Source organism: Amblyomma mixtum, chromosome 3, assembly GCF_055824585.1.
Source record: "Amblyomma mixtum isolate Tamu chromosome 3, ASM5582458v1, whole genome shotgun sequence".
Taxonomy (NCBI): domain Eukaryota; kingdom Metazoa; phylum Arthropoda; class Arachnida; order Ixodida; family Ixodidae; genus Amblyomma; species Amblyomma mixtum.
The window spans coordinates 274,444,870-274,472,822 of record NC_143014.1 but is presented as its reverse complement, the minus strand read 5'-3'; the positions used below and the strand labels follow the sequence as shown (position 1 = coordinate 274,472,822).

General features: G+C 48.3%; 1 pseudogene; it reads left to right on the top strand.

Annotated features, from left to right (window-relative positions):
* The first annotated feature begins 12,427 nt into the window (after window positions 1-12,427).
* On the top strand, window positions 12,428-15,660 carry LOC149354896 (uncharacterized; annotated as a pseudogene).
* The last annotated feature ends 12,293 nt before the right edge of the window (window positions 15,661-27,953 follow it).

Here is a 27,953-nt window from a genome sequence, read left to right as displayed (position 1 = left end):
ATATATATATATATATATATATATATATATATATATATATATATATATATATATATATATATATATATATATATATATATATATATATATATATATATATATATATATATATATATATATATATATATATATATATATATATATATATATATATATATATATATATATATATATATATATATATATATATATATATATATATATATATATATATATATATATATATATATATATATATATATATATATATATATATATATATATATATATATATATATATATATATATATATATATATATATATATATATATATATATATATATATATATATATATATATATATATATATATATATATATATATATATATATATATATATATATATATATATATATATATATATATATATAGTTGTCACTTGTCCTCAGTGTTCCTTTAAGAAATACGGGACACAAGGCGGGTTCTTGAAAGGAAATACACAAACGTCTTTAATTCGCTCCATTCAGCGTGTATATATATATATATATATATATATATATATATATATATATATATATATATATATATATATATATATATATATATATATAGTAAAAGCCGATAGTTCGGCATTTCATGGCTTTGTTGCCGTTTGTCTGGAGGCGAAAGGTGCATTTATTGCTAAGAGATTTGGATTCGAAGTTCGAAAACATTATCTCGCCACTACGATTCAAACTCGAAACAGCCGAAATGCTACGTAAGCTAACGTAAACGCGGACTCCGAGATTACTGAACACGAGCGGTGCAGCTAGCAGCAGCCGAAACGAAATATACCGCCGGCCGGATGTTGAAGGCCTCTATCAGATGTCGCTACCGTCGCTTCGTTTGCGTTTGCACGAGCGTTGCGATGGATCCCGTTCCCAATTACGGCAACGAACGTCTCGCAAAAAACCGCAAAAAAAGCGGCATCAACCCCAAACAACGTGCTATGCTTTTGAGGCGGTGGGTCTGGCAACTTAGTCCGAGCGCCGATGCAGACCAAGCTACTGGTGCGGCAGCTGTCACCGCCAGTACAACGCCACGACTGATGAGTAGAGACTGGTACACATATTTAAATTCCGTAATAATGGCCATCGTAGCTCTGGTTATACAGTCTAGCGTCTTGCTACGTTGACGAAGCGAACACGCCGAGCGGCGCATTTTCAACGTGGAAGCTTGTTAGCTAGCCACAGGTGTTTTCCTCGTCGCTGGTGATTGCCGCGGCATGAACTTCTTCTGAGGTGCACTTAGAAGGGCACTTGGTGTTCCTCTGCTGCTCCGCACTTGTAAATCGAGCCGCGTCAAAAACGAAACCCCACGGGTGCTCAAAACCATAGCCGCGACGCTCCAAAATGTACAGAGGGCAAAACACATGCCTAGAACAACCAAACTCTGCGTTCCGGAGCTCCCAAAGCCGCTGCAACCAAGAAGGCAAAAAATGACGATGAAATTCTATGAGTTTAAGTGCCCATGTTTACATCCAGACCATTTTTAAGCAAATCTAATCGCTAGTTATCACGTGTTACGCCCGAAACACGCTCAGAGCGTGTTCTAGACATGCGTTTTGCCCTCTGTACAGGAACTGAGGTGGCCGCCAAGTATACGTTTTCTTTGGCTTCCAACATTCAGGTTACCTTTTTTTCTGTCTTCCTCGTGTGATAAAAGTGCGCTGGCGGCTCTAAAACAAAACTTATATATTTCGATATCTAAAACGCGTAACCCTCAATCACGTTTCTCACAAACCTCAAAGATCCATGTAGCGGCTTTCGGTTATTCCGTCAACGCGCTTGTTACTCGCGAGATGGCCTGTGGCGGCGATACCTGTATTTCAGTTCGTGCTCTTTCCTACCTTACAAGAGCTTTGTTTATAGTAATAGCGGGCTTTTTGTGGTTAGGAGCTGGTATTCTATCGATACAAACCAACTTCAGTTTCTGCTCAGTGTCAGTTTAATGTACTAGGGGCGATGGAAAGAAACGCGAACAGAGTGGAGCCTAGGCGCTCCCCTGTTCGCATTTCTTTTCATCACGCTTTTACTTCGGTGGCAGCTAAAAGACGCTAGAGTCGCCCGTGATGCATTCTAGGACGACGCTAATGTATTTTGCTTTCCACCCAAGTAAAAGCGCGATCAAAGGAAATTCTAAGAGCGGACCGCGTAAGCGCCGCGTTGTTCGTGTTTCTTTCCATCGTTATTAGTACACAACTTAAATGGGGAAACTAAAAATAAATTTTCTAGTGCGCACCGCTTGTCGATTTTTATTACAATGCAAGAAAGCTAGAGGAGTTCGGCTTCTACTGCCACGTTTCTTTTCTCAACGACTGATGTTCACAAACGTCCTGTATTTATTTACGCATGCGCTTTTTCGCACACACATTTCGTCAGTGATATCAGATTTTCAGTGGTAGACTGCTAGTAACCATCGATGAGATTACCTGAATGAGGGTGTAAATCGCACAGCCCAGGAGAAGCGTTATGCCTTGCAACTCAGGCAAACAAAAATTAGGCAAAAACAGACAAAGTGTGTTCCATTTTAGCAAAAGACAAACAAAATCTTGTTGAATGCGGTCAAAATGTCGTGTCAGAATTTCACTTTCTTGTGTTAATTGGCATGTAACTAAAGTTTGTTGATGTATTCACGGCCAACTCAAAGGGCAACTCATGATTCGTGGGTAAATATATGGATGGGCAAAGGCAGAAATGAGCATTCAGCGCATCAAACACGAAAAAGGGCTGCAACACGAGCAAAACGCAAGCATTATACTGCCGCCACTGTTTAAGTTTTGAATGGTTAGAGGCTTAGAAGATTACGATGCTCGTTACGCTGACTATTTTCTGGGAGAGAAGTATGCAAGACAATATAAATGGGACAAGATGTAACGAGATGTGTCAGAACTTTTTTTCAGACATAAATAGGCTTTCTACGCCTGATATATTCGTTGCCCTTGTACAAAAATCAAATAACTGAAATGAATGAGCTGCTGCATCTTCTTACAAAAAATACGCACGTACGTAGGAGAAGCGGTTTGAAATGACCTGCTGGACACGTTATTCCGTGCGCCATCCCTTGTCGCCTGTCGGCGCAGTGATGTGTAGCGGCAGCTGCTGGTAATCTCCTTCCAGAATTGGTAGAGCGAAGCGGCAAGGTATCAACGCTTAGATCAGAGAAAAGATTCAGGCCAGAGTGATGTAGCCACCAAATGCTTTCGCAGTGTTATAAACAGATGCAACAATCAGATAAGCGCGCAAAAAAGAACAGCACTCTGGTATTGCAGCTTTTAAAAGAATAATTGCTGACCAACAGCTTAAGAGGTTTCACGTACAACAGCAATACAATAATAGCATAACGAAAAAAAAAACAAGTTTTATCCAGTTTCGTCTAACACTATTAAAACAGTGGTCGGTTTCATGAAATTCACAATGAATGAAGTTAACATATAAATGACAGGTACCTGCTGGAATGGGGGGATAGTATTTTTATCAGGGCAGAATCACCGGCCACCGCTTGAATTCAAAAGTTCATCCTTATTTCTATACCAGAGCTGCAATTACAGGAATAGCCCAGATGTATTGCACTCTGTTAAAAAAGAAAAGCTCTCACTCCCAATCCCAACGGCGCTGCAATGTTGCTTTTGCTTGCCTTTACAGTGGCTCCTTTAGGACCAGCAGCTCGGACAAACAGTTGCACTCGTTTGACATTTGACACCTGGGGGACGGCTACAGCTCTAGTTATTAAGCCAATCCCTTGATTCGATGAATGCCTATCCTCAAGCACATGCTGTCGTCTCGCACGACCATGTCTGCCACGCTGTTTACTTTTTTTCCCCAGAGCCGGTTGACTTTTAGCTATTATGCCGACTTACGAAAGGTACACGTAATACTAAAATTTTGCCCCAAAATACAATTGCTGATTTTGCCACAGTATGATGGCCCTTAAATGTTTTAACGTCTCATTATAATTCCAAGCTATTTGCACTTACGGTGATCTGCATTACGTACACTTTTCATCAGCAAATGCAATGTCAGTCATTTACAAATGGCATAGTTTTTTACCATGTAGAATCGGAACAACCTAAATAGCATTCAGTGTACCAAATTTCTCTACTTAAGGTGAAAATAAGTCATCGAGGGCGTCAAGAGAGCGAGTGATTAATATCTGTTCTCCATTCCGCATATCGTTTAAATCAGCCGCTAAAATGCCATTTCGTTACAAAGAACATTATAAAGGTGGGGGGAACGGTTTTTTTTTTCAGGCACATAACATAGATTGTACGAGTAAATTTGGCATACCACGGTATTATAACACGCATTCAGGTTCTCATCACACACCTTTCAAAAAGTGATGAATACACTGCTGCAGTGCAAAATAGGACATAAGCAAATTAAGTTAGCTAAAAGCACAATAGAAGAAAAATGTAAGAAATCTAATTTTTGTGGATCACAAAAGACAACTGTTTTCAATGCTTTGATATCACCTTAGCAAATACGCAACAGCTCCTTTTTCTATTCATTTGCAAAGACCCATTACAGTGACAGCTGAATGCTTTTTGACCTGGTACGAAGGAAACCATCGACCCAAGCCGGTCCCCACTGACAGCTTAAAATACTGTTCGGGCTGGCAACGAAATGAGACAAGGATATTTGCAAAAGCTAACTTTTTTTCAAGCTGCGAAACTTTGACCTGGACGAGATGTATAGCCTCATTATAAAAGCGCAAACGAAAGACTAAGAGAAACGAGACCACACACAACCAATGCTCTTCTTTCCGAAGGACCATAATACCAGCGCTTTGTGTGTGTTCTCCATCTTCGTCGTTCTGTCGGGCTTTCGAGCAGTCACAGCCGCCACATACGCCGTGGGGCACATTTCACGCCGCTATGGAGAAAGTTGGCGCTGGTGAACAATCTCAAGGTTAGGTTACACGCAATACCAGCGCTTTGTGTGTGTTCTCCGTCTTCGTCGTTCTGTCGGGCTTTCGGGCAGTCACAGCCGCCACATACGCCGTGGGGCACATTTCACGCCGCTATGGAGAAAGTTGGCGCTGGTGAACAATCTCAAGGTTAGGTTACACGCAATACCAGCGCTTTGTGTGTGTTCTCCGTCTTCGTCGTTCTGTCGGGCTTTCGGGCAGTCACAGCCGCCACATACGCCGTGGGGCACATTTCACGCCGCTATGGAGAAAGTTGGCGCTGGTGAACAATCTCAAGGTTAGGCTACACGCAACCTAAATACCTCGAAAGTAGAGCACTCTACAGCTGCCTCCGTCGCTAAATTAGTAGAGCACTGGACGCGAAATTCATAACACGCAGGTTTGGGCCCACCGGTGGCATGTGGTTGTTTTTTTTCTACTTTCTTAACAGTAATTTGCCACCAAGAGTTGCACTAACAGTTTTCGAAAAATCGGCACCATAAATTTAAAAAAGGTGGAACCATTCCACTATGCACCTTGCTGTTGCTTTCCTTCATACGCATATCAAAACTAGCCCCTCATTTGCCTTCCCGTGTATGCTATACTGTCAACTGGTCATGTTGTTTGCAATTGTCACTTCACTGTCGCAATGTACTTACTGAGTTGTTTTGTACTGTGTGTAGCTGCGCTTCGGGATGGGTGGACGACGTTTTACAGATTTCAGCGCGTACTACACACCAAAAAACTTCAAGTTTCCGCGCGACAGCAAAACACACGCCCCGATGGTCTCCATTTCGTGCTTCGAACCTACTCAGTCGTACCAGTGAAGCAATGGTCCTTAAAGATTGCCGAAATGTAACTTGATCTGTCTCTTACATTCAGAGTAATGGGATAAATACGAGCGTCACCCGACGTCTTCCAGAGCTGTGCGTTTGGATCTCAAGCGCGCGAAGGGGACACTCTAGTGGTATCCGTCATCTCGTGCTCCTAACTGTCAAACCACAGCGAACAGGTTGTGAGACGAAGGGTAAATGCACTTGCGGCGCTTCATTCATTCACCACAACATATAAAATGTGACTTTCTTGCACTGTCCTAGCGCGCGTGTCGCAGCCTGCGACAGCCGCGTGTCCGGCTAAAATTGAAAGCCGAGGCGCACGGGAGCGTTTTGTCACACCGAGGCGGTGGGCGTACGCGCGGGAGGGCGACTCAGGCGACGGCGTCCGCGGAGGAGCGGGACGATGAAGCAGGCTCCCGAAGAAAGCTACGCTTTGTAGACATAGGGACGTGACGACAGAAGGGATGCTGTTTCTCGAAAGCGACAGGCGGGATTGACGAGAAACACTTGGCAGAAGAAGCAGGAATGTGAACTGCACACAAGGAGCAGCCCGCAACCTCGCGCGCGAGTCCGAAGGCAGGTATCCTATAGCGCACGGCGAGATCGCCCGACGCCCAGTATGGCGCGTTCCCCTGAGGAGGGAGTGCGCCGACGTGTGGGTAGGCGCAGTACGACGAACGAGCTCTAAAGGCGAAGCTCAGGCTCGTCATAGCGTATACTTCGAAGCGCATTACTTCTGTTGCATTGTCACACATCCGCGACGCAAAGCCGCTCTTATCACACGAAACAAGGCCTGAAAGAAACACCACGCTAAAAACCAGTGCCCCCAGCAGACAAAGCGAAAATGGCGCCGTGGCCGACTGGAGTGCGTTGGAAGTAAAGAGAATTAGACAGAGAGAGAGAGAGAGAGAAAGTGAAAGATTGCCGGGAACACGGCATCAGGTAAAAAGTTTTAATGTGGAAGGGGCCAGAAGTACGCGGGTCGAAATTAATCGTGTTCCGCATTAGCTCGCGTCGACAACATAAATGCCCCCTCCTGCCCGTTGAACTTGAAAGTACAGATAGATAAAAATATTCCACGTGCCATTTATTGCCTAGTTTGGGACGTTAATCCCCCATAAACCATAAACATATTATCAGTTGCGTAGCCATTTACCTCACCTTATTTAGCATGTAGATTGCGCCACACTGCTTGTGGTTTCGGAAGCAAACGCCGTCTTCACATCTTTTCATGCTGGCCGCCGGGAAGTACTGCCCCCTTATTGCATAAGGTTGGAATAGTCTTCGAACTACGGCCCCCAGAGAACTACACCCACCGCAGCGGTCATGTCCAACATTCACGAACAGAAATTTTGAAAATTGTAAAACTGTAAGATACTGTTATAGAAATATTAAAGGTAACGTAGTCCATTCTTCTGATATGTAGCCAAATGTTTCTTTTAAAATGTTTGCCATCGATCGCATCGTACAGTTAAGACTGCCATTGGAAACCAATTAGGAATGCTTTTGATGATAGCGACAACGTTAATAGAAAAAAAAATTCGAGACTGCTGTCGGGCCACCTGTCGATACATTGATTGTTATAGTGAAAGCTGACAATATATGAAAGAATTTCGTTAATTAACCTTTCCCTCTCAAAATTGCTTTTCCCTGAGTTGCTGGGTGGGGTCCGGCTCGCCGCAACTTCGAAGACTTGTCTAAGCACTGCGTTTTGGCTCTCATGGATAATCCTTGCCGATTCGTTCGAGGCCGTGTAAGCCGAGATGTTTCTGTTTTCAGTTAGCTCATTCTCATGCATTACACCTGGAACCGCAACCCGAGCGCTGACAGTTGCCAACGGCCGGCGCTTGGCTAGCTGGGCCTGGGTGAGGACGCGACAGAATGGGGCCTTCCTTACACAGGAGTGCGATACTAAAAGCATCCTGAGAAGGTGTCAAATATCATCCGTGAACATGTTCTCTGCCTGAAGAACTGGCAGCACAACGACAAGATGCAAAAGCGTGTGTTCGCCAACGCTGATCCGAACATTATGAGCAAAATGTCGTAAGTGAAGAGAGCGACAGGCGCGCGGAAGAAGAATTCACGCGATGGTTGCCCTGGCAGCATCTTCCGCCGCTTCTCTAAACCTCTGCAGGGTGCGGTGTGCTTTCATTTCGTATTTTTAAACTTGGCTCACCGAGAGATGGCCATGACTGCACGACACTTGCAGCGGCAAGACTTCACTCCGGTTTTTCTACGGGTCGTAGTTTGCTTGCTGAGACATAGTTTGTTTTCACCATAGTTTGTTTTTTCGTTCTTACCGCTTGACAGTTCCGTGACGGAATTGAAGGCGGTATTAGCGCGAAAGTACTCAAACGCTCTCCAACACCGACCAAGAATATTGTCACCGTACGCATTTACAGCCCCCCACAGACTTAACACGAATGACGGACTGCGTGGCCCGGACTGCCGTCAGCGCCACGAAGCGATAGTCATTGGTGCGAGACAATGCTCTCGGTATGTTTGCGGTGGCTGACGATAGCTGGTGCGCAGCTCGCTTTTACTGCTTTTCCGCTTGATGCCTGATCGCCGCGTGGACAGCGCGCTCGTCACGGAGGCGTTTCAGAGCTTTTTGCTCGCCGATTCGGCCTCCACGGCCGCGGCAACGCTCTTTGCAGTTTTCTTATCGCGGCAGTCAGGAACTGCCCGCTAAGCTGCCGCGGTTCGCACCTTCTATCGACAGACACAGCAAAAATTCCGAGAGCATTATCTCGCACCCGATGACTATCGCTTCATGGCGCTGACAGCAGTCCAGGCCACGCATTCCGTCATTCCGGTTAAGTCTGTGGGCGGCTGTACTATCGGGGACAAAAGTGGTATACTGAGCAACGGAAAACTGCGTTGAAACAACATCTACAGGCGGCATCTCGGACCCAGATAGACAATCTGTGACCTTTGTTATCAGCAGGCACGTGGCTTGGGTTTCAAAAATTCGCTGCTTCCACGACCAGTCATCCACGCGCGCGCGGGCATTTGATCGCATCATGACGGTGCGCGCGCCGGCTCTCAAGCCATATCTCGAACGCGCGTTGAAAAAAAAGGAGACACAAAATGAAAAGAGGGCCACCAGATTGCTGCTGCTGCGGCGCCGCTCGGCATTTTAGCGAGCAAAAGCAAGAAACATTGAAACCAGTCAAGCGACATGCCTGCTGATAATAAAGGTCACAGATTGGCTGTCTGTGTCAGAGATGCCGCCTGCAGATGGAGTTGAAACGCAGTTTTCCGTTGCTCCGGCTCCCGCCGTGTGGAGTGTACCACTTTTGTCCCCGATAGTACGTATTGTACAAACGGCGGAAAAATAAGTCGGGGGACATGACATGCCGCCAAAATTATGTAAAACTACATCGCCGCGCCATCTGACGCTGCTTCTGGTGTCGAGACATGTAGCGCGAGTCGGCGCCCTTTCATGCTCGCAGCCGTGTCTTTTTCTCGCCTGCAGCGGACTATCCGATTGCATCACCTTTTGGCGTTAGGCGTCGCTTTCTGTATTCACAGCGTGACGATCGCAGTTCGCTAAACCCTTGCCATGCGCCCGCCGAAGTGCGAGCTTGACGTAGTAACTAAAGAAAGCGACCCCTACCGCCAAACGCTGCAGATAAGCAAATGCAAGCGAGAAAAAAGATAGGGCTGAGAGCGTGAAAGGACGCGCACGCGCACTGCGATAAGTGAAACGTCACACGGCGGGGCGATGCAGTTTTATCAGTTTTATCTGATTCTGGCCGCCTGTCGCATGCCCCGACTCATCTTACCGCCGGTTGGTTGTACGTTCTTTCCTTCGGTCTTGTGCCGTTGATAGCGATCCCTATCCGAGCGTACCCGAGTAACAAGTTCGGGATCGTAACCGGGGTCGTGGTGGTGTGGTGTAACTTTTATTGAAACAGCCTTTAAGTTAGGCGTTTAACATGTCCTGGGCCAAGATAACGAGGGCACGTTGCGGTTTCAGACCTAGGCAGGCGAGCCAGATAGGCCACGGGGGGGGGGGGGGGGGGGGGGGGGGGTTTCGGGGGACTGGATAGCTGAGTGGCGCTGTGTAAGGCAGTGTTCTCTATCTGCATACGTGTGTGGACAGTTTGGGCACTCAGGTGTGGAAGTGTACCGGTACAAATAAAGAGATTAAATTGTACTGGGCGAAGAATGCGAGCTTCGCGGTTCGATAAGGATCGGTGTGGCGGTGGTAAATCATCAATTTTTGCTGCGTGTAGTCTTCGTCGACAGTGTCTTTGTAAGCCCTGACCGCTTGCTTCGTCGGTGGGCTCGTCCATGGGATCCCCGGCGCCCGGTGTATAGTATCGCAAGCGAGCTGCAGAGCCAGCTCATTTCCGGGAATGCCCATGTGACCAGGGATCCACCGAAGGGTCACCGGTCGTGGGTCCAGTGCTGTGAGGGCGGCATCTAAGGCCGATCGGGTAGGGAAGGGGGGGGGGGGGGGGGGGCTCTTACGTGGAAGGCACGCAGAGCTGCCTGCGAGTCTGTAAGACAACGTATGCGGGGGCCGGGGTTATAGGTGGCAAAGTGTGTGATGGCATTGGCGGTTCCGTTTATTTATAGGGCGAGACTGGAGGGTGGAGAGGTGTATGGACCGGTTGTGTGAGTGTTGGTTGTAGAGAGGCATGGGTGGAGGAAGAAGGCTGTTGAGGAGCCCGCGGTTTCCATGAGGCAGGCGTCTCTATAGGCCATCGCCGCCGCGTCCAAGGGTGGCTTGTGGTATTATGCGTATGCTTGGCGGCGGCCTGCGTGTGTGTGTGCGGACATGTTGCATGGAATAGGTGCGAGGCGGAGGTTAGGTAGGTAGACCGGAGACTGCGGTGGGACTGGGAAAGAGACTTGTGCGTAAAGAGTCTGGGATAGTATCCACCGCCCAGCTAGTGAGCTGGACAGGCGGAAAATTTTGTCCCTCCCGGTGTAGGTCAAGGAGGGCTTGAAGAGGATGGAAAAGGCCTGTTCTGTACAGGGTGTCTGTAGAAGCCTGAGGGGGGAGTCCTACCACCGTATCCACAAACAGGCCTTACCTTTACCTTACCTTCGGTCGAGAGGCAACTTTCATAAAGGTTACGGAAAGTGGAAAGTAAGGGAAAGGTCAAGCCGCGTTTCAGAAACCTACCTTTCGGCAGCCTTTCGGAAAGCGCCCTTACCCGTGTAGGTAAGAGGTATGGTGCCGAGGCTAAAAAAATATTAAAGCTTCTATCATCAGTGCATGCACTCATAACTGTTCCTATAGTATATAAAGTTGTTCAACAAATACTGGAGCTGTCATACACATTCTTTGGACGAAATTAACTAATCTGGCTGTAATTTTGACGCACGTTTTTTTGGTCTAGCCACATTGATATGCAACCGTCGCTACAAGAAGCTTTGTTGAGTCGACGTCGGTTTTCTTGTTTGTTTTCGTGTGCCTCGTGTGCCTCGTGTGTTGTGCGTGTGCGTGTTTTTTTTTGTTGTTCGCGCTTTCTTTAATTAGTACGGATAGCATTTTAGTTGCCTGTATATATTATATTGTATTTTACTGTCTATTTATTTTTGAAAAGCGTGCAAATGGAGCAAAAAAAAAGAACAACGTTTATGGAGAGCGAGCGCCACGTCCTCACGGATTTGGTCAACATGCACAGATCAGTGGTAGAATCCAAAAAGAGCGACGGGACCTCACTGAAAAAAAAAAGACGACGTGGAGGCTTCTAATCGAACAGTACAATTGCCGCACTGACGTTCGGCCCAGCACTGAAGCTCAATTCTGCAAGCGTTGGGATAATTTAAAAGGGGCGAAACGCGAAGGCAGCAGACATGTAGGGGATCTTTGCCGCAGGTGAGATTTGCTTTCATTATTTTGCTTGGTAAAAAAAAAAGCAATTCCTTGCTTTCCACCTCCTTCATTGCATTTAATTTTGGCATGCTTTGTGCTCTGTGCGAAGCATTTTTCCGCAACACGGATGGGGACGCGAAAGCGATGCGAAGGAACAACACAAGCTGTAATATTTTTCATTTTCCGACCACGTTCTTGCTTCGTTTCGCAAAAATCATAGTTTTGATGCTGTAGTGTCTCGTGTGACATTTGCCTCGTTTGTAGGCGCTCGAAAATTAAAGGTGCAGTAAAGAGGAATGGGAACTCGTCTTTTTGCCGCGGGAACTCGATCTACACTTTCCGAGCATTCTTAGAAGCTTCGACTTATTGCCCTGTGTGGCCGATTTCCCTAATTAAACCACATTAACGTCCGGCTCCCGCCATTTTTCTTTTTTTGAATTCTCCCCGTACGGTGGGCGGAGTCGACCAACGCGCGGAGTGCCTTTCACCAAGCTCCGTGGAGGCTTTGCTTTCGCTTTATTTTGTTTTTTAGGTTTCCGTGAATAAATAGTTTCATTCGTAGATAACATAGCCTCAAAACAAGCCCGCGGAAATAAAAATACGCGCGGACTATTTGCTTTCGCGTATTACTACGTATAATTCCGCCGATGGCAGAGCGGCAAGCCTCCACGGAGCTGGCTGAAAGGCACTCCACGCGTTTGTCGACTCCGCCCACCGTACGGGGAGAATTCAAAAAAAAAAAAAAGGCGGGAGCCGGACGTTAATCCGATTTAATTAGGGAAATCGGCCACACAGGGCAATAAGTCGAGGTTTCTAAGAATGCTCGGAACGTGTAGATTGAGTTCCCGCGGCAGAAAGACGAGTTCAGATTCCTCTTCACTGCACCTTTAAGGAATTTCAGTAACATTAATTGCCTAACTTCCGTGCCCTTTTTCAGGAGGAGGCCCGCCACCACCGAGCCAACTGGACGACGAGCTGAACAGAGTTGGAGACGTGGCGTCCCATATGGGAACGAGGGTGCACAACCCATTTGATAGTGACAGCAGCCGTTACAACAACAGCGGGCCTAATTCTGAATGTACTCTGGCCGTCGCCGCACTGCTGGAGGCGACGCTGTCTGAGCCACGGGCGGAGGCTGGTGGTGTGATTATTGATTGTGTACTTTCAAATATATACCCGATTATACATGCTTGAGTGAAAGCTAGGAAACAGTTTATGGCATGTGTATAATATAAGTAATGCTCATATGAAATCGTTGAAGTTTTATAATCATTTCTCGGGCAATACTGAATGTAAATAAAACTTGTCAACTCGGTGGATGGTTATTCTGTACTATTAGCCATGCAAATGCAACTTAAACTGCAAGCATGGGACGCAAAACAGTGGTCATATCAGTGAATCTGAAAGTAGCAATAAAAACTGCTGTCACATTTGCTGAGCCGGCAGGCACCAACTTTTTAACCATCATCCAGTAAATGAGAGCATATGACTGCATAGTTGAAATTCTTGCACAGTCAGCATGATCAAGATGAGCCCTGCATATTACAAATTATTTTAACCTCAGCATGGTCGTGTCTTTTTCCTTAATATTTGAAAAGACGAATTCAGCATGCCTTGTTCAGGCGGACTTCTACTTGGTGTTTGTTATCTTGAGCATCGAAATTTTAGGATGAATGACTGAAGTTGGGATCTTTCAGCATCATTGGGACTAACAAAGAAAAGGCAGAACAACAGGGACAAAGAATTTCCAATTTATTCAAGATATTTTGGGCCTATGTTGCCCAGTGCAAATTAGCTGCTGTAATAATAATCTGCGCTTAAGTCCGTGGTTTGCGGAGTGAGGGGATTGTGTTATCGTTATATCACACAGTGCTACGCAGAAGCAATGCTAGCTGCATGCTTTACAAAGATCAGCATTCTAAAGCCAGTCTGTAATTCATCTGTGTACTCGATCGGTCTTATTCTGCAGATGCACGTGTTGTCATATGCAGCTAACTTTGCCTTAATATACGTACTACTGAAGATGACAGAAGGAAACATACTACCAGGTGTTTCTTGTCTCCATATTCTTTTTTGTTTGCTACTTTTTGTAACTGCCAAATAGTTGTTTATGGCTGCAAACATACAGCTTTTGCTGACTTACGGGGAACATGGCTGCTGTTCTCTATGCCTATAACTGCACATCCTGAATGCAACATTCTCATGTGCTGAAGATAAGCTGGCGTATCTATGACATTATGATGCTGTGCACACTGCTACATCTCTGCTTCGATGGCAGTGTGGTATTGTAATGTTATGAACACTAGACCAACTGAGAGTTTATTGACACATGTTTACTTTACAAACAGTTCTGCAGAGTTCCATGGAGCTATGGACTTCCGATAGAGCCAAGCAACGGAAAGTAGCCAAGCGGCTGAAAGTGGCGAGGCTGCTGAGGTTGCCCCAGATGGCCAGGAGGCCTACATCAACAGCCTACGCGACCAACAGTGTAGCGATGGAGATGACAATGCGCCGGTGCTGCCCACCTCCTCCGACAAAACCACTCTTGCTGCTCCACAGCCGTCTGCTTATCACCGACGCAAAGCTGCGCCTGCCCAAAAAGAATCTCCGCTTTCCACAGAGCAGAGTACTCGCCTTCAGGTTGTGGCAGCGGACAACAAGCGCAAACCAAAGGAGCATACTTTAAAGGCCCCCTGCCCACCCGCGGCCAGCAGACACTCTCTACCTCACTTTGAGCGAGCCTCCTCTCCTTCCATTCCCTCCTCGAAATTTTTCTCTCCCGCTCCTCGTCGAGTAGGCTCGGCAAGGCAAAATCACCCCTTCCTTCTCCGGTGTAAGCCGGAGGCGTGGTGTCTGTGGAGTGCGTCACAGGGCGACGTCATGGCCCCGCCTTCAATAGAATTCTTTTCTTGGTTTTTGCATTTTCTCCGCACACTGAACGATCGAGAGGCGCGATCGGCTCGACCACCTAGACTTGTTAGCGAGCGCATCCTTTCATACATCTGTTTGTCATTCCCAGTTAACGAGCCACATTTTCATTTTCTTTTAGGCCTCCCCACCGTTTCACGAGCGGAGGGGCGGAAGTCGGTTGTGTTCGAAACACACGGCGAAGCGCGGACCCGGCAACCGCCCGTTTGCTTTTCTCCATGCGTGTTTGTGTTCTGTGTGTTTGTGTCTTTTCTCCGCTCCAAAGCATATGTCATTCATTGGAGTCAAGGCGTACGCAAGATGCACGAAAGATAAGCGGTATGTGTGCGGAGCGGTAAAGTGGGCGAGCGAGGGAAAGGCTCGGCTGCACTACTAATTAAAACCTTGTTTTGGGGGGCTCGCGTAGAAGAAAAGAAACTGAGAAGGGAGCGCGCACGCAGAGCGTCTCGTGACGGGATCACGGCGGGGGGGGGCGAGCCAACTCCCTCAGTTTTACTGTTTTTTTACTTTTTATGGCTAGGGTTCAAGGCTGTCGCCGCACGCTCCCTCCGCAGTTTTTTTTTTTTGTTCCTTCATGCGGGTTTGTAGGCATGAGCCAGAACAGAAGGCGCTGCGGAAAGCGTTGTGCAGACGACGCGACGCCAAGGCTACGCCCAACCTTCTCCCGTCAGTCAGAACGATGCACCAATGGAGTGCCTTTAGCGAAAGTAGCCCCCCTTGACGTCAGCGGGGTGCAGAGTAGTGGGCCGGGCCCGTTTTTGAAGGAAGGAAAGAACGAACGGGCTTTGATTTGAATTTTCGCAGCTTTTCGGGGCGCGCATGGCTCTAGTATTTTGCAGAGGTTATCTTCGATGCCTCATCTATGCAGTGGGCTTGTTTTTCAAAAATGTCCGGACCCTGGTCAGTGGCCCTTTAAGAGTGGTTTGGTTTGGTTTATGGGGTTTAACGTCCCAAAGCGACTAAGGCTATGAGAGACGCCGTAGTGGAGGGCTCCGGAAATTTCGACCACCTGGGTTCTTTAACGTGCACTGACATCGCACAGTACACGGGCCTCTAGAATTTCTCCTCCAAAGAAATTCTAGCCGCCGCGGCCGGGATCGAACCCGCGTCTTTCGGGTCAGCAGCCGAGCACCATAGCCGCTGAGCCACCGCGGCGGCATACTTTAAAGGGCCACTGCAAAAACAAAAACAAGCCCACTGCATAGATGAGGCATCGAAGATAACCTCTGCAAAATACTAGAGCCATGCGCGCCCCGAAAAGCTGCGAAAATTCAAATCAAAGCCCGCTCGTTCTTTCCTTCAACAAAAACGGCCCGCCCCGCTACTCTGAACCCCGTTGACGTCATGGGGGGTTACTTTCGCTAAAGGCACTCCATTGGTGCATCGTTCTGACTGACGGGAGAAGGTTGGGCGTAGCCTTGGCGTCGCGTCGTCTGCACAACGCTTTCCGCAGCGCCTTCTGTTCTGGCTCATGCCTACAAACCCGCATGAAGGAACCAAAAAAAAAAACTGCGGAGGGAGCGTGCGGCGACAGCCTTGAACCCTAGCCATAAAAAGTAAAAAAATAGTAAAACTGAGGGAGTTTGTTCGCCCCCCCGCCGTGATCACGTCACGACGCTCTGCGTGCGCGCTCCCTTCTCAGTTTTTTTCTTCTACGCAAGCCCCCCAAAACAAGGTTTTAATTAGTAGTGCAGCAGAGCCTTTCCCTCGCTCGCCCACTTGACCGCTCCGCACAGACACCGCTTATCCTTCATGCATCTTGCGTATGCCTTGACTCCAATGAACGACATGGGCTTCGGAGCGGAGAAAAGACACAAACACACAGAACACAAACACACATGAAGAAAAGCAAACGGGCGGTTGCTGGGCCCGCACTTCGCCGTGTGTTTCGTACAGAACCGACTTCCGCCCCTCCGCTCGTGAAGCGGTGGGGAGGCCTAAAAAAAATGAAAAGGTGGCTCGCTAACTGGGAATGACAAACAGATGTATGAAAGGATGCGCTCGCTAACAAGTCTAGGTGGTCGAGCCGATCGCGCCTACCGCGCCCCGGCAACAGACCGTCCGACGTGGTTCGGAGCCAAGGACCGCATGACCGACTACAGCGAAATCACGAAGGCCTACCGCCTGGCTCGCAGGACTCTCCCACCCCCGCACCCGAGGCTGAGTCGAGCGGAGGCGGTACTACTGAGACAGCTCCAGACCGGATCGCTACCGAGCCCGAGACTGATGCATCGCATGTACCCCGAGACCTACCCGACCGATACGTGTAGAGTCTGCCGGAGGGAGCCGGCAGATCACACGCACATCCTGTGGGACTGCATCAAAAATCCAAAGGAAGCAAGATCAGGAACAATCCCGCCGCGGCTGGAGGCAGCCGCGAAGAGCAACGACCATGACCAACAGCTATGGGCCGTCCAGCAGGTCCTCGGGGCGCTCGAAAGGCAGGGATCCAGCGAGCCGGCAACGGCGAGCGGAGACCCGCGCCGAGTAACGGCAGCCTCGTAGACGACGTAGGCCCTCGTCGGGGCGCGCGAGCGTCCAACTGCAGGCACAAATAAAGTTTACTCCAATCCAATCCAATCTCGATCGTTCAGTGTGCGCGCCCGCAGCGCACCCCCCTCCCCTCGAACAGACCCAGCAGCAAAAACCAAGAAAAGAATACTATTGAAGGCGGGGCCATGACGTAGCTCAGCTCTGTGACGCACTCCACAGACACCACGCCTCCGGCTTACGTCGGAGAAAGAAGGGGTGATTTTGCCTTGCCGAGCCTACTCGACGAGGAGCGGGAGAGAAAAATTTCGAGGAGGGAATGGAAGGAAAGGAGGCTCGCTCAAAGTGAGGTAGAGAGTGTTTGCGACCATGGGGTGGGCAGGGGCCCTTTAAGAGTGGAGCAAATGAAAGCGGAACACGCGCTGCACATGAAGAATGCAGTGGAGCTGCATGCACTTCAGAGTGCTAATGAAAACGCTAATTTTTTTTGCAGCTCAAAAATGCTGCATTGAAAACAGCTAAATAAAGAGTGAAAAAAAAACATTGTTCCTTGAAGGAGCTCAGACTTCCAAATTTTGTGTGAAGTGGTGCTGAATGATGGTTCCTCTGGCTTTGAGGCCACTTTGCGAATTCACTGGCAGTGGTTGCAGCTGCGGTTGTAGCTGTGGCTGCTGGGAGTTGCATGTGTTCATGTGCAACAGAGGAGGAGGCATTTCTTCTGTAGCCTGACAGCGGCCAAAATTGTGCAGTGCAGCACAAGCCGTTATGACTACTGCAGACATTGTGGTGTTTATTTGCAGTTTCATGTCGAGGCACGGAAATCTCCTCTTCCAGATTCCAAATTCCCTCTCCACAGTATTGCTTGTCTTGATATGTGCCTTGTTGTACCTAAATGAAAACAAAAGCTGCATGTGCTGAGATGATCTCTTATGTTATTGTGATATATTTATTTTTATTTATTACAATACCCTCAGGGCCCGCAGGGCGATTTTGAGGGGGTGGGTGAAAAAAAAAGAAAAAATACATAGCAAAAGAGAAGATTCTGCCAAATAGCTGCTGCTCACCGGTACTCTGGGCTGCCTCTCTGTCCTGATTCCCTCAGGGGGTCATGAGGTAAGGCCGGCATGCATAGCCCATGTCGCCAAGAAGCACCCCTGGGATGGTTCCTTCCTCGTAGCGGAACCTTGCATGGCTGTTGTCAAATATCCGGCTATCGCGTGTAGACCCAGGCCAGCTCGCCATCGCATCGAAAAATTCCATCCGAGGGCCAGTTATTGCCTACAGATATTGTGCACAGAAAGTGTCGCAATCTAATACCACTCAGCAATTCCTTTCCATTCAAGAATATCGCAGCTACATTGAACACATGTGCAATTTCCGCATAGCGTTCTCTGAACAGCTATCTACTGCGTGACGTGTACACCCAGTATTTACTGGGCGTTTTCTTTCTGATAATACCTTCTTGTCAGTGTTAAGCTCGTAAGTGAAAGATGAATGTAATGCATAATTCGGGTTCAGTCATTGAATATTCCGGAAAATGGAAAAGGTGCTGCGCGTCGGAGGGCCTAATAAAGCATTGCGCAGATATATGTTTTCGATTGAGCCGTCGGCAAACCTCTGGAAATCTGTGCAAACGTGTAGAGGCTATCCCCAAATGACACTGTCAGCTTGCACACCACCAGAGGACGCCCTTTGTTCTATTTACCAGCATGTGACTGCTGCCCAGCAAAATACGATTTTCATATTTACTTCCATGTGACTGCTGCCCAGAAAATGATTTTGGCAAGCGTTTCTTTCCGACACATAAGCACAATTGACCTGCTAAACCAACTTGTAAACACAAAAGTGAAGGTTGTAAAACAATGGAGCATTTTCTTTCCATCATACTTTTGAATGAGCAGTCATGTGGCATACCTTGTGTAACAGCTCCACAGCATTGCGTTGTTTACGCTCAATTATGGTAAACAAGAACAAAATAGGTAATTATTTCAAATCTGCGCAGTTTTGCTATCATGGTTGCATTCCTCTGTAGCACCCCTCCCCTCCTTTTCTGCACCTCCGATTAAAAAAAATAAAACGCCAAGACGCACGGTCAAAAATTACATACTTGACGTGAACTAAACAACCATGACCACAGCACGAAAGTTTTTCTTACCTGCACATTGAAAGAGAGATACCCTTTCCGATTCCGGAAAACTTCGGCGTGTTCTCCTCCCGGGCTCTTTATCCGAACATGAGTGCAGTCAATGCACCCAGTCACTCCGGGAAACTGATCGATGCCGTAAAAAGCATGCATTACTTTGTGCATATCTCCGACTTCAGGGAACTTCACCAGTGCAGGAAACAACGTTCCTGCGATGACGGTGGATACAGTCGACACCACACGGGAAACCGTGGGTTGGGAGACATTGACGAGGTCGCCGGTGACAACTTGAAATGTCCCTGCATCGTAAAAACGGAGGGCGATAAGCAGCCGCAACAGCGAGGGCAAAGGGCGACCTCATCCGTCAGGGTAGCGGTGCAGTGTAAGCATGGAGAGCAGTTCCAGCACGGCACGGTTCGAAAAGCGATACTTCGCGAGGCACTCGTCGTCGTCGAAATGCTCCATCGGGTTCTGGCGATCCCTAAGCACCCTCCGCGACGGCTTCGCGCGGTGGGGAACTTCGTTAATCTCGTCTTCTTCCAAAAACTCCATGAACTCGACGAGCTCAGAAAAGCTGTCGTCGTATGCCTCCATGTTGGATTGCCGAAAGGTGCTGCTAAAGGGAGGCCAGGGGCTATCATTGCGAACGCGCCCTTTCCGAGGCCGAAAGGGTGGATCAAGGTGCGGTTTAAGGGTAAGGTTGGTTTCTGAAACTCGGAAAGGAGCCGCAAAGGTAAGGGCCTCGAAAGGAAAGGTGAGGTTGGGTTGTGAATACGGCGGCTAGTGTTGCTTTGTATATTGTATTGAGGGCCTGGATTAGTTTGCCTTGTTGTGTGCCTGTAAGGGGGCAGTAAGGGATGTAGTACAGGAATTTGCTCAGGGCCAGCGGTTGAGAAAGGCGGCTGGCGTGTGTCCCGGAGAGGCCGGCATGCTTTAAGACTACGCGGTGGAGTAAGTGTGCGATTGAGTGGCATGGGCGTATGGACTGATTGATGGACGAGGTGAAAGTGTTGGAGTTGAGTGGCATACCCAGGATGCGACAAGAATCGACGCGGAGGATGTGCTGCCCGACCAGGGTGAGGGAGATAGAGGGGTTCATCGTCTGTTGATATTTACTGTGTGTGTTTCTCCGGAGCGAGTTGCAGGCCCGCTTGTGAGAGGTGTGTGGGGTGTTAAGTTCCTGTTGGAGTGTGGTTTGGACCTCTCCCGTTGATCCAGCGGTGACCCACAAGGTGAGATCATCTGCATAGAAGAGGAAATGAAGGTCGGGAATATCGGCTAAGACCCCGGCGAGCGCACCATGCCTAGGTTAAAGAAAACGGGAGAGAGGACGGCACCTTGCGGAGTGCCACGGGTCAGTGGGATGGGCCGAGACAGTTTGTCGAAACCGCGGATACGGGCAGAGCGGTGGGAGAGGAAAGCTCCTCTGTAGTTTTACATGTATCCGCACTGTGCGTCAGCTAGCAGGGTGAGGATGTGGTCGTGTGATAAGTAGACGAAATCCTTGCGTATGTCAACTGTTACTAAGGCTTTAACCTGCGCAGCGTCTGGAGCATTTGTGCTAAAGGTGTGTTGAAGGAGAAGGGAAAGGTCTTGGGTGGAAAGTGCTCTGCGAAAGCCAATAAGGGTGGAGGGAAATAGTCGGTGGTCCGTAGGTGGGAAGTGAGGCGGTCAAGCACTATAGGCTCCATGAGATTGCCTGCGCAGGAGGGGAGGGAAATAGGTCGGAGGTTATTGATTGTGGAGGGTTTATTAGGTTTCGGCATGAATGAGACCAGAGACGATGTCCAGTCCACTGGCAGGGTGCCATAGGTCCAGGCGTCGTTGATGACAATAAGAAGAAATGTGTAGGCTTCGAGGGAAGGTTCTTGAGAGTTGTGTATGGGATTTTGTTTGCACCAGGGGCAGAGTGTGTGTTACAACGTGCAAGCGCTTTGTCAAGCTCTGTGTGCGTGAAGGGGATGTTTAGTGCGGGAAGGGCTGGGCCATGATATGGTGAGTTTAAAGAGTATTGTGAGGGTGGAAAATATAGTTGTTGCAGGTTAGTGAAAACCTCCGGTGGAATATGGGAGGCGAAGAGGCGTTCAAGAGTGGATGTGGGATGAGATTGAGGTCCGAGAAGGGAGCGGAGAAGGCACCAGGATGATTTTTGATGCAAAGTTCCGTCTAAGCGGTCGCATGTTCGTGTTCAGTGTTCGGTGTCGAGTATCTTACTGTGGTAGATAATGTCGTTGCGGAGTGCTTGTATTTTGTCGCGGAGCTCTGTGTTGTGAGCTTGTGTAGCTAATGCGCGTTGGAGACGTTTTCTCCGCTTCCACGGTCGTAGGAGGTGAGGATAAGGGCTGTCACGGTAAGTAGAATAGGAAATTTCACGTGTGGCCCGTGACTGGCTCTTTCTTAAATATGCGACCCATGAAGTATAGTCGGTAAGTTCGCTAAATGAACAAACGAAATGAAAGGAGGAACGAACGAACAAACCAGCGAACGAACGAACCGACGGACGGACGAACGAACGAACGAATTGACGAACGAAAGAAAGAATCAAGACAAACCTCTTCGTGAAAGGTGTGGAGACGAGCTCACACTAAACCATATTTTACTGTCATGCTCAAAACTCGAAAAATTAAGAAAAAGTACTTTGCTCAATTTTATATTGAACACATCCGTTTTCATCTACAGCTGCTGTAAGGTGATAATGCAATTGTTGACATACGTTATGTTTTTAGCTTTAGAAGCCGTTTTTTTATAAACTAAGTTATCACCTAGCACCTCACTTGTCTTTGATACACCTCAGCAACTTTTTCATTCAAGCCGCCGCGGTGGCTCTGTGGTTATGGCGCTAGGCTGTTGACCTGAAAGACACGGGTTCGATCCCTGCCGCGGCGGTAGAATTTCTATGGAGACGAAAATCTAGAGGCCCATGTACTGTGCGATGTCAGTGCACGTTAAAGATCAGGTGGTCGAAATTTCATAACGTTCTTTAAAGCCTCATAACGTTCTTTAAAGCTAGTACCATAAGCCATTCATAAAATTTTTGTTTTTGATTATCACTTGGTTGTACGAAATAACTTTTTAAGCCTTTACATCACCATTGGTTTACACTTTTTTTTTGTAAAATCCTGCAAAAAGCAATTTTCTATTTCTTGTGTTTGGCGCATGATAGCCTTAGATGTTTATGCGCCACTAAACACAACACGAACGAACGAACGAACGAACGAACGAACGAACGAACGAACGAACGAACGAACGAACGAACGAACGAACGAACGAACGAACGAACGAACGAACGAACGAACGAACGAACGAACGAACGAACGAACGAACGAACGAACGAACGAACGAACGAACGAACGAACGAACGAACGAACGAACGAACGAACGAACGAACGAACGAACGAACGAACGAACGAACGAACGAACGAACGAACGAACGAACGAACGAACGAACGAACGAACGAACGAACGAACGAACGAACGAACGAACGAACGAACGAACGAACGAACGAACGAACGAACGAACGAACGAACGAACGAACGAACGAACGAACGAACGAACGAACGAACGAACGAACGAACGAACGAACGAACGAACGAACGAACGAACGATGGGCGTACGAACGGACGGACGGACGAATGAACGGACGAAAGAACGAACGAAAGAATGAAAGAACGAACGAACGAGCGAATAAACGCCCGGACGCACGCATGCATGCACGCACGCACACACGCACAAACGAACGAACGAACGAAAGACCGAACGAACAAACGGACGGATGGACGGTCGGTCGGTCGGTCGGTCGGTCGGTCGGTCGGTCGGTCGAACTGACTGACTGACGGACCCATGGACGGTCGCACGGATGCAAAAACGAACGAACGAACGAAAGAACGAACGAAAGAACGAACAAGCGAACAAACGAACGGACGGTCGCATGGACGCACGCACGTACGCACGAACGAACGAACGAAAGAAAGAAACAAAGAATGAATGAATGAATGAATGAATGAATGAATGAATGAATGAATGAATGAATGAACGAACGAACGAACGGACGCACGCACGCACGCACGCACACACGCACGAACGAACGAACGAGCCGAACCTACTTACACAGGCGAAAATTAGTACGGCGTGTATGTTCGCACCATTTTGTACGCAGCTCGTTGTGCCCAGTCATGACGAGCAATACTCTACACAGGAAAACATTCATTACTCTGTGTACGCAGTAGACAATCCGTGCGACGGTCACGCACGGTCAGCTGTCACGCGCCTGGTTGCGAAAAATAACGCGAAGGAAAAAAGAACAGAAGGCCGGGGGGGGGGGGGGGGGTATTAAATATGTATCCTCGGCGTTGCTGGAGACTGAGCATGCATGCGAAGAGCGGAATGGATACACGGCCCACGACAAAAGAGGGCGGAGTTGCTACACGCGTCATTTACGCCTGCGTGTGCATGCGGCTGATGATAACTTGCATGCGAAGTTTGTTTCCTGCATAGCGAACATGTGGATCCAGTTTTCGTCACGGAACGCACGCCCTGTTTTGTGGCAAGAGCCGTATTCAGGGAAGCTTGGCTTGTCTCCCTACACGCTCACTTTAACCCGAACGCTCGGACTTTGCAACCGCGAGCTGCATCTTGCGTCGAGCTGGAAAACATGGACATCAAATGAAATGAAGCAGGAAAAAAGACTCTTAACGAAGAATTGAAAGCGCAGAACTCGACGCTTGCCCCCAAACTGGCTCTAGGCGCGCCCTTTTGGAACTGCATTGTGCGCGTGCATTTGATCCATAACCGACAAAATAAGCCGATGGAAAACGTAACTCCTCAATAGCAGGAGCAGTTAATCGCCTTTAATGAAAACTTTAGTTCGACTAAATACGGGGTCAGAACAGTGCTACGTAATCTTAAGGCGGATTGCACCCCAGGTTCCAATAGAATTTCAAATCACATGGTAAAGCCGCCGCGGTGGCTCAGTGGTTACGGCGCTCGGCTGCTGACTCGAAAGACACGGGTTCGATCCCGGCCGCGGCGGTCGAATTTCGATGGAGGCGACATTCTAGAGGCCCGTGTACTGTGCGATGTAAGTGAACGTCAAAGAACCCCAGCTAGTCTAAATTTCCGGAGCCCTTCACTATGGCGTCGCTCATAGAGTGAGTCGCTTTGGGACGTTAAACCCCCATAAAGCATAAACCATCTTTTGTGTGGCTTTAAAATTATTTTAACGCACGCCAGCAGAAAGTATACTCTTAAATAGTGCGTCGTCACAGCTGTGGATGTTTTATCCGTTGTGCTGCAAAGTTCCATGATTGGGTTGTTGCTGTTCCTCATATTCATCAGTGACTAACCTGTCGGCGTCTGATTCAGTGTCAGACTGTATGCATATGATTGTCTTTTACATTATTTGTGTGCCTTACAGACAAACTTGGAATGTCTGATTGGTGATTTAAATGAAATGTCATCATAATCAGCATCGTCATCCGCCCGACTATGCCCGCTGTAGGACAAAGGCCTCTGCCACATCTCTTATATTTACCGTAATCTCATCCGCCCACCTAACTCTCTGTCGCCACCATGCATTCTTCCTCTTGATATTATGTACCTTGTTAGGTATTTTATGTACCTAAATGTTACTAAGTGCCATTCACTAACAACAACAAAAAAAAGAATGCAGTTCATATTTGTCCAGGCTATAAGGCGTGCGAATTCCGCATATACGAGGTCTGTTAGAAAAGTATCCGACCTTTGGCCGAAGAAAAAAAACTGGCATAACTGGAGCGTTAGAAACCTAATAACCTTCAAAGTAGTCTCCTTGGGGCTCCATATGCATCTCCCAGCGGTGCTGCCATTGTTGGAAGTATTCCGAAAAGACCCTTTTCGGAATGGAATTTGGCTCTGCTGTCGTTGCAGCCATAATGTCCTTTCTTTTCTGAAATCGCGCTCCTTTCAACGACCTCTTGATTTTAGGAAACAGCCAGAAGTCGTAGGGGGACATATCAGCAGAGTAAGGAGCCTGTTGAACTACAGGAGTCTGGCTTTTCGCCAGAAAAGTCTGAATCAAATGCGAGGAATGCGCAGGAGCAATGCCGCGAGGGATGCGCCAATTTCTTGTTGACCTCAATTCCGGTCTCTTGCGCCGCACAGCACCACGTAGGCGATGGAGGACATCCCTGTAGTACTGTTTAGTCATTCTTTGACCCTGTGGGGTGCGTACTCGTGGTGTGCCACACAGAGGGAGTCAAAAAAGCAGTCAGCATCACTTTGACATTGCTGCGCCCTTGTCGGGCCTTCCTTGGTCTTGGTGACCCGGAATGCGTCCTCTGTGACGACTGGGATTTGGTTTCCGGGTCGTACCCGTACACCCAAGACTCGTCACTAGTGATTACGGCGTCGGTGAAGTCAGGGTAACTGTTTGTGGAATCCAGCATCTCCTGTGAGACTTCAACACGAAGCTGCTTTTTCTCCACCGTCAGCAGCTTCGGCACGAATTTCGCCGCAACTCTCTCCATGGCCAAATCTTCGGTGATAATGGAATGTGCAGAAAAATTGCTGATGTCCACCTCTACCGCAATTTCTCGGATAGTCACACAACAGTCCCGCATCACCACAGCGTTCACTTCGGCAATTACCTGGTCATTTCGGCATGTTGGTGGCCGACCGGAGCGTGGCTCTCTCTTCACGGATGTGCGGCCGTCTTTAAACCAGTTGCACCACTGCTTAATCTGTGTGCTGCTCATAGCATCGCCGCCGAAAGCCGTATGAACATTTCTAATAATTTCCACTTGGCTGTCGCCAAGTTTCTGGCAAAATTTGAGGTATTAGCGCTGCTCCTGTCGCACCGCCATTTTCCTTGCAACAAAAAACCGACGAGAGCACTGCGCACTGCCTCACTCAAACGCTGCTTCCCGGCGACTGACGCTATCGGCAGGCGGGAAAAAATTCGTGCATGCGCACGAGGGTTCAAGGTCAGCTGCTGTAAGCGCGCTTGTTTCATATCCATCAGGTGTTCGCAAAAAAAAATAAAGTCGGATACTTTTCTAACAGACCTCGTACTCGTCTAAGGGCGGCACTTTTCTTTTGGATGTTGAGGTGGTGCGGCCTTTACACGAGAGCGGCATTTTTTCTCTCAGTTTTTCCTACTACTACGCAACCCATCCATATTCCGTTGGTGCGGCGACCCGAATATTTTAAGACGGCAAGCTTAGCGTGGGCCTGGACCCTTTAGGGAGACAACAAATCGCAATTATGGATGATACTACGACCGTCGGGAACCGCTCGCAATACACCACGCTATTAGATCACTCTATTGCCAGACGTCACATCACTCCGTGTAATTCCAAATCAGAGTTAAGCTGGAGGCATGTGCGTATAGTGATGGGATTTGGCACTGAACGTAATGGCAGCTTACCTTAGGCACGAAATACCTCTTCGCGCGTGCGACCCGCGACAGTCGGTGCACCCCTGCGTTTCCACTCGTTTCGCTGTAGAAAGGGTTGGCGAAATCAGTTGTACCTTCATATCGTTATGAGTTAGGGAATTTTCCCGTTATCCTCCAGAGGGATATGCCGCACGAGGAGAGTGAAACACGGTGAAGCACGTGAAACCCAGTTGCTCATTGCCGATTGTTTTTTTTTTAAATTTCAGGCTCCAAGTTTGGGGAAGAGGCTCTTACACGCCAGGGAGCTTTACTCGAGTGTATTCTGTATTGTTCTGTATTCTGTATTGCGAGTGTTCTTCGTTAACATACCTAGACCCACCGCAGCGGTGCCCCAGAGGTTTTAACCTCCTCCTCGAGCAGGCGAAGGCAGGGGTTCGATCCCCAGTAGCGTCGGGTATCCTTTGCTTTTTCACTGGGTACAAGTTTTCCCTTGGCGTGGTGCTCGACTTTCAATGAGGTGAAATGCTTGGAAAAATGGTCGTTGAGCTCCTCTCGAAGAGACCAAACACGTTAGCCAAAGTACTCTTTGATCAAGGCACCCTTGCGCCAGTAAGATATCTCGTCATTATCATGTGTGCTTAACCCTTCCCACTTCGTTAAATCGTCGACAGACTCCACTGGTCCCTTCTCTTTGCCCACAAGAAACATTCGCTGCAACTGCCGCCACTGAAAATTCATTTGTTTTCCAATTCCCCAGCGCCCGTCACACGGGCTTCGATGGCTAATAATACTATGTTAATAACGTAGGACCGTGCGATAAGGGACCTGCCAATGAGGAGCACGGCCCTCATCAATATGAACCGAAGCTAGACATGGCAAAACTTGTGCCAGAAAAAAAAAGGAGACCTTCAGTGACAACATATTCAAGAAACAAAAATGAGAAACGTCCATCATCGCGAAACACAAAATCACTTTTCACTTTGCGCCACGCGGCAGCTCACCCTGAATACAAATCGCCGCCCATATCAGTATCACAGCACCGCAACGATACGGGTCGAGTAAATGGACCTCGTCGAGGTACACAGACGCGTCCTGATTGCCGAATTATGCCGCACCACCCCGTATCAAGAGCTTCATTTCCTCCAAGACGGAGAGGGGAGAGGGGCGATCCGAACAAGCCCCCGCCCGGCCGACACGACCAGAAAGAGCGTGTACTAGGCACGACGCTCTCTGTATAGTTCGCCGCGATGCCGGAAATCTATGCGCATCTATATACTCACATACATTGCCGCACGCGCCCGCCCGGGCGCGAGCGCGCAAGAAAGGGGGAAAAGGCAAGCGCGATATATACGAGCGTATTTATGCCAGCGTGTACAAATACACGCTCAGCGGTCGCCTAAGTAACTCCGCAGGCGCGCCCGCG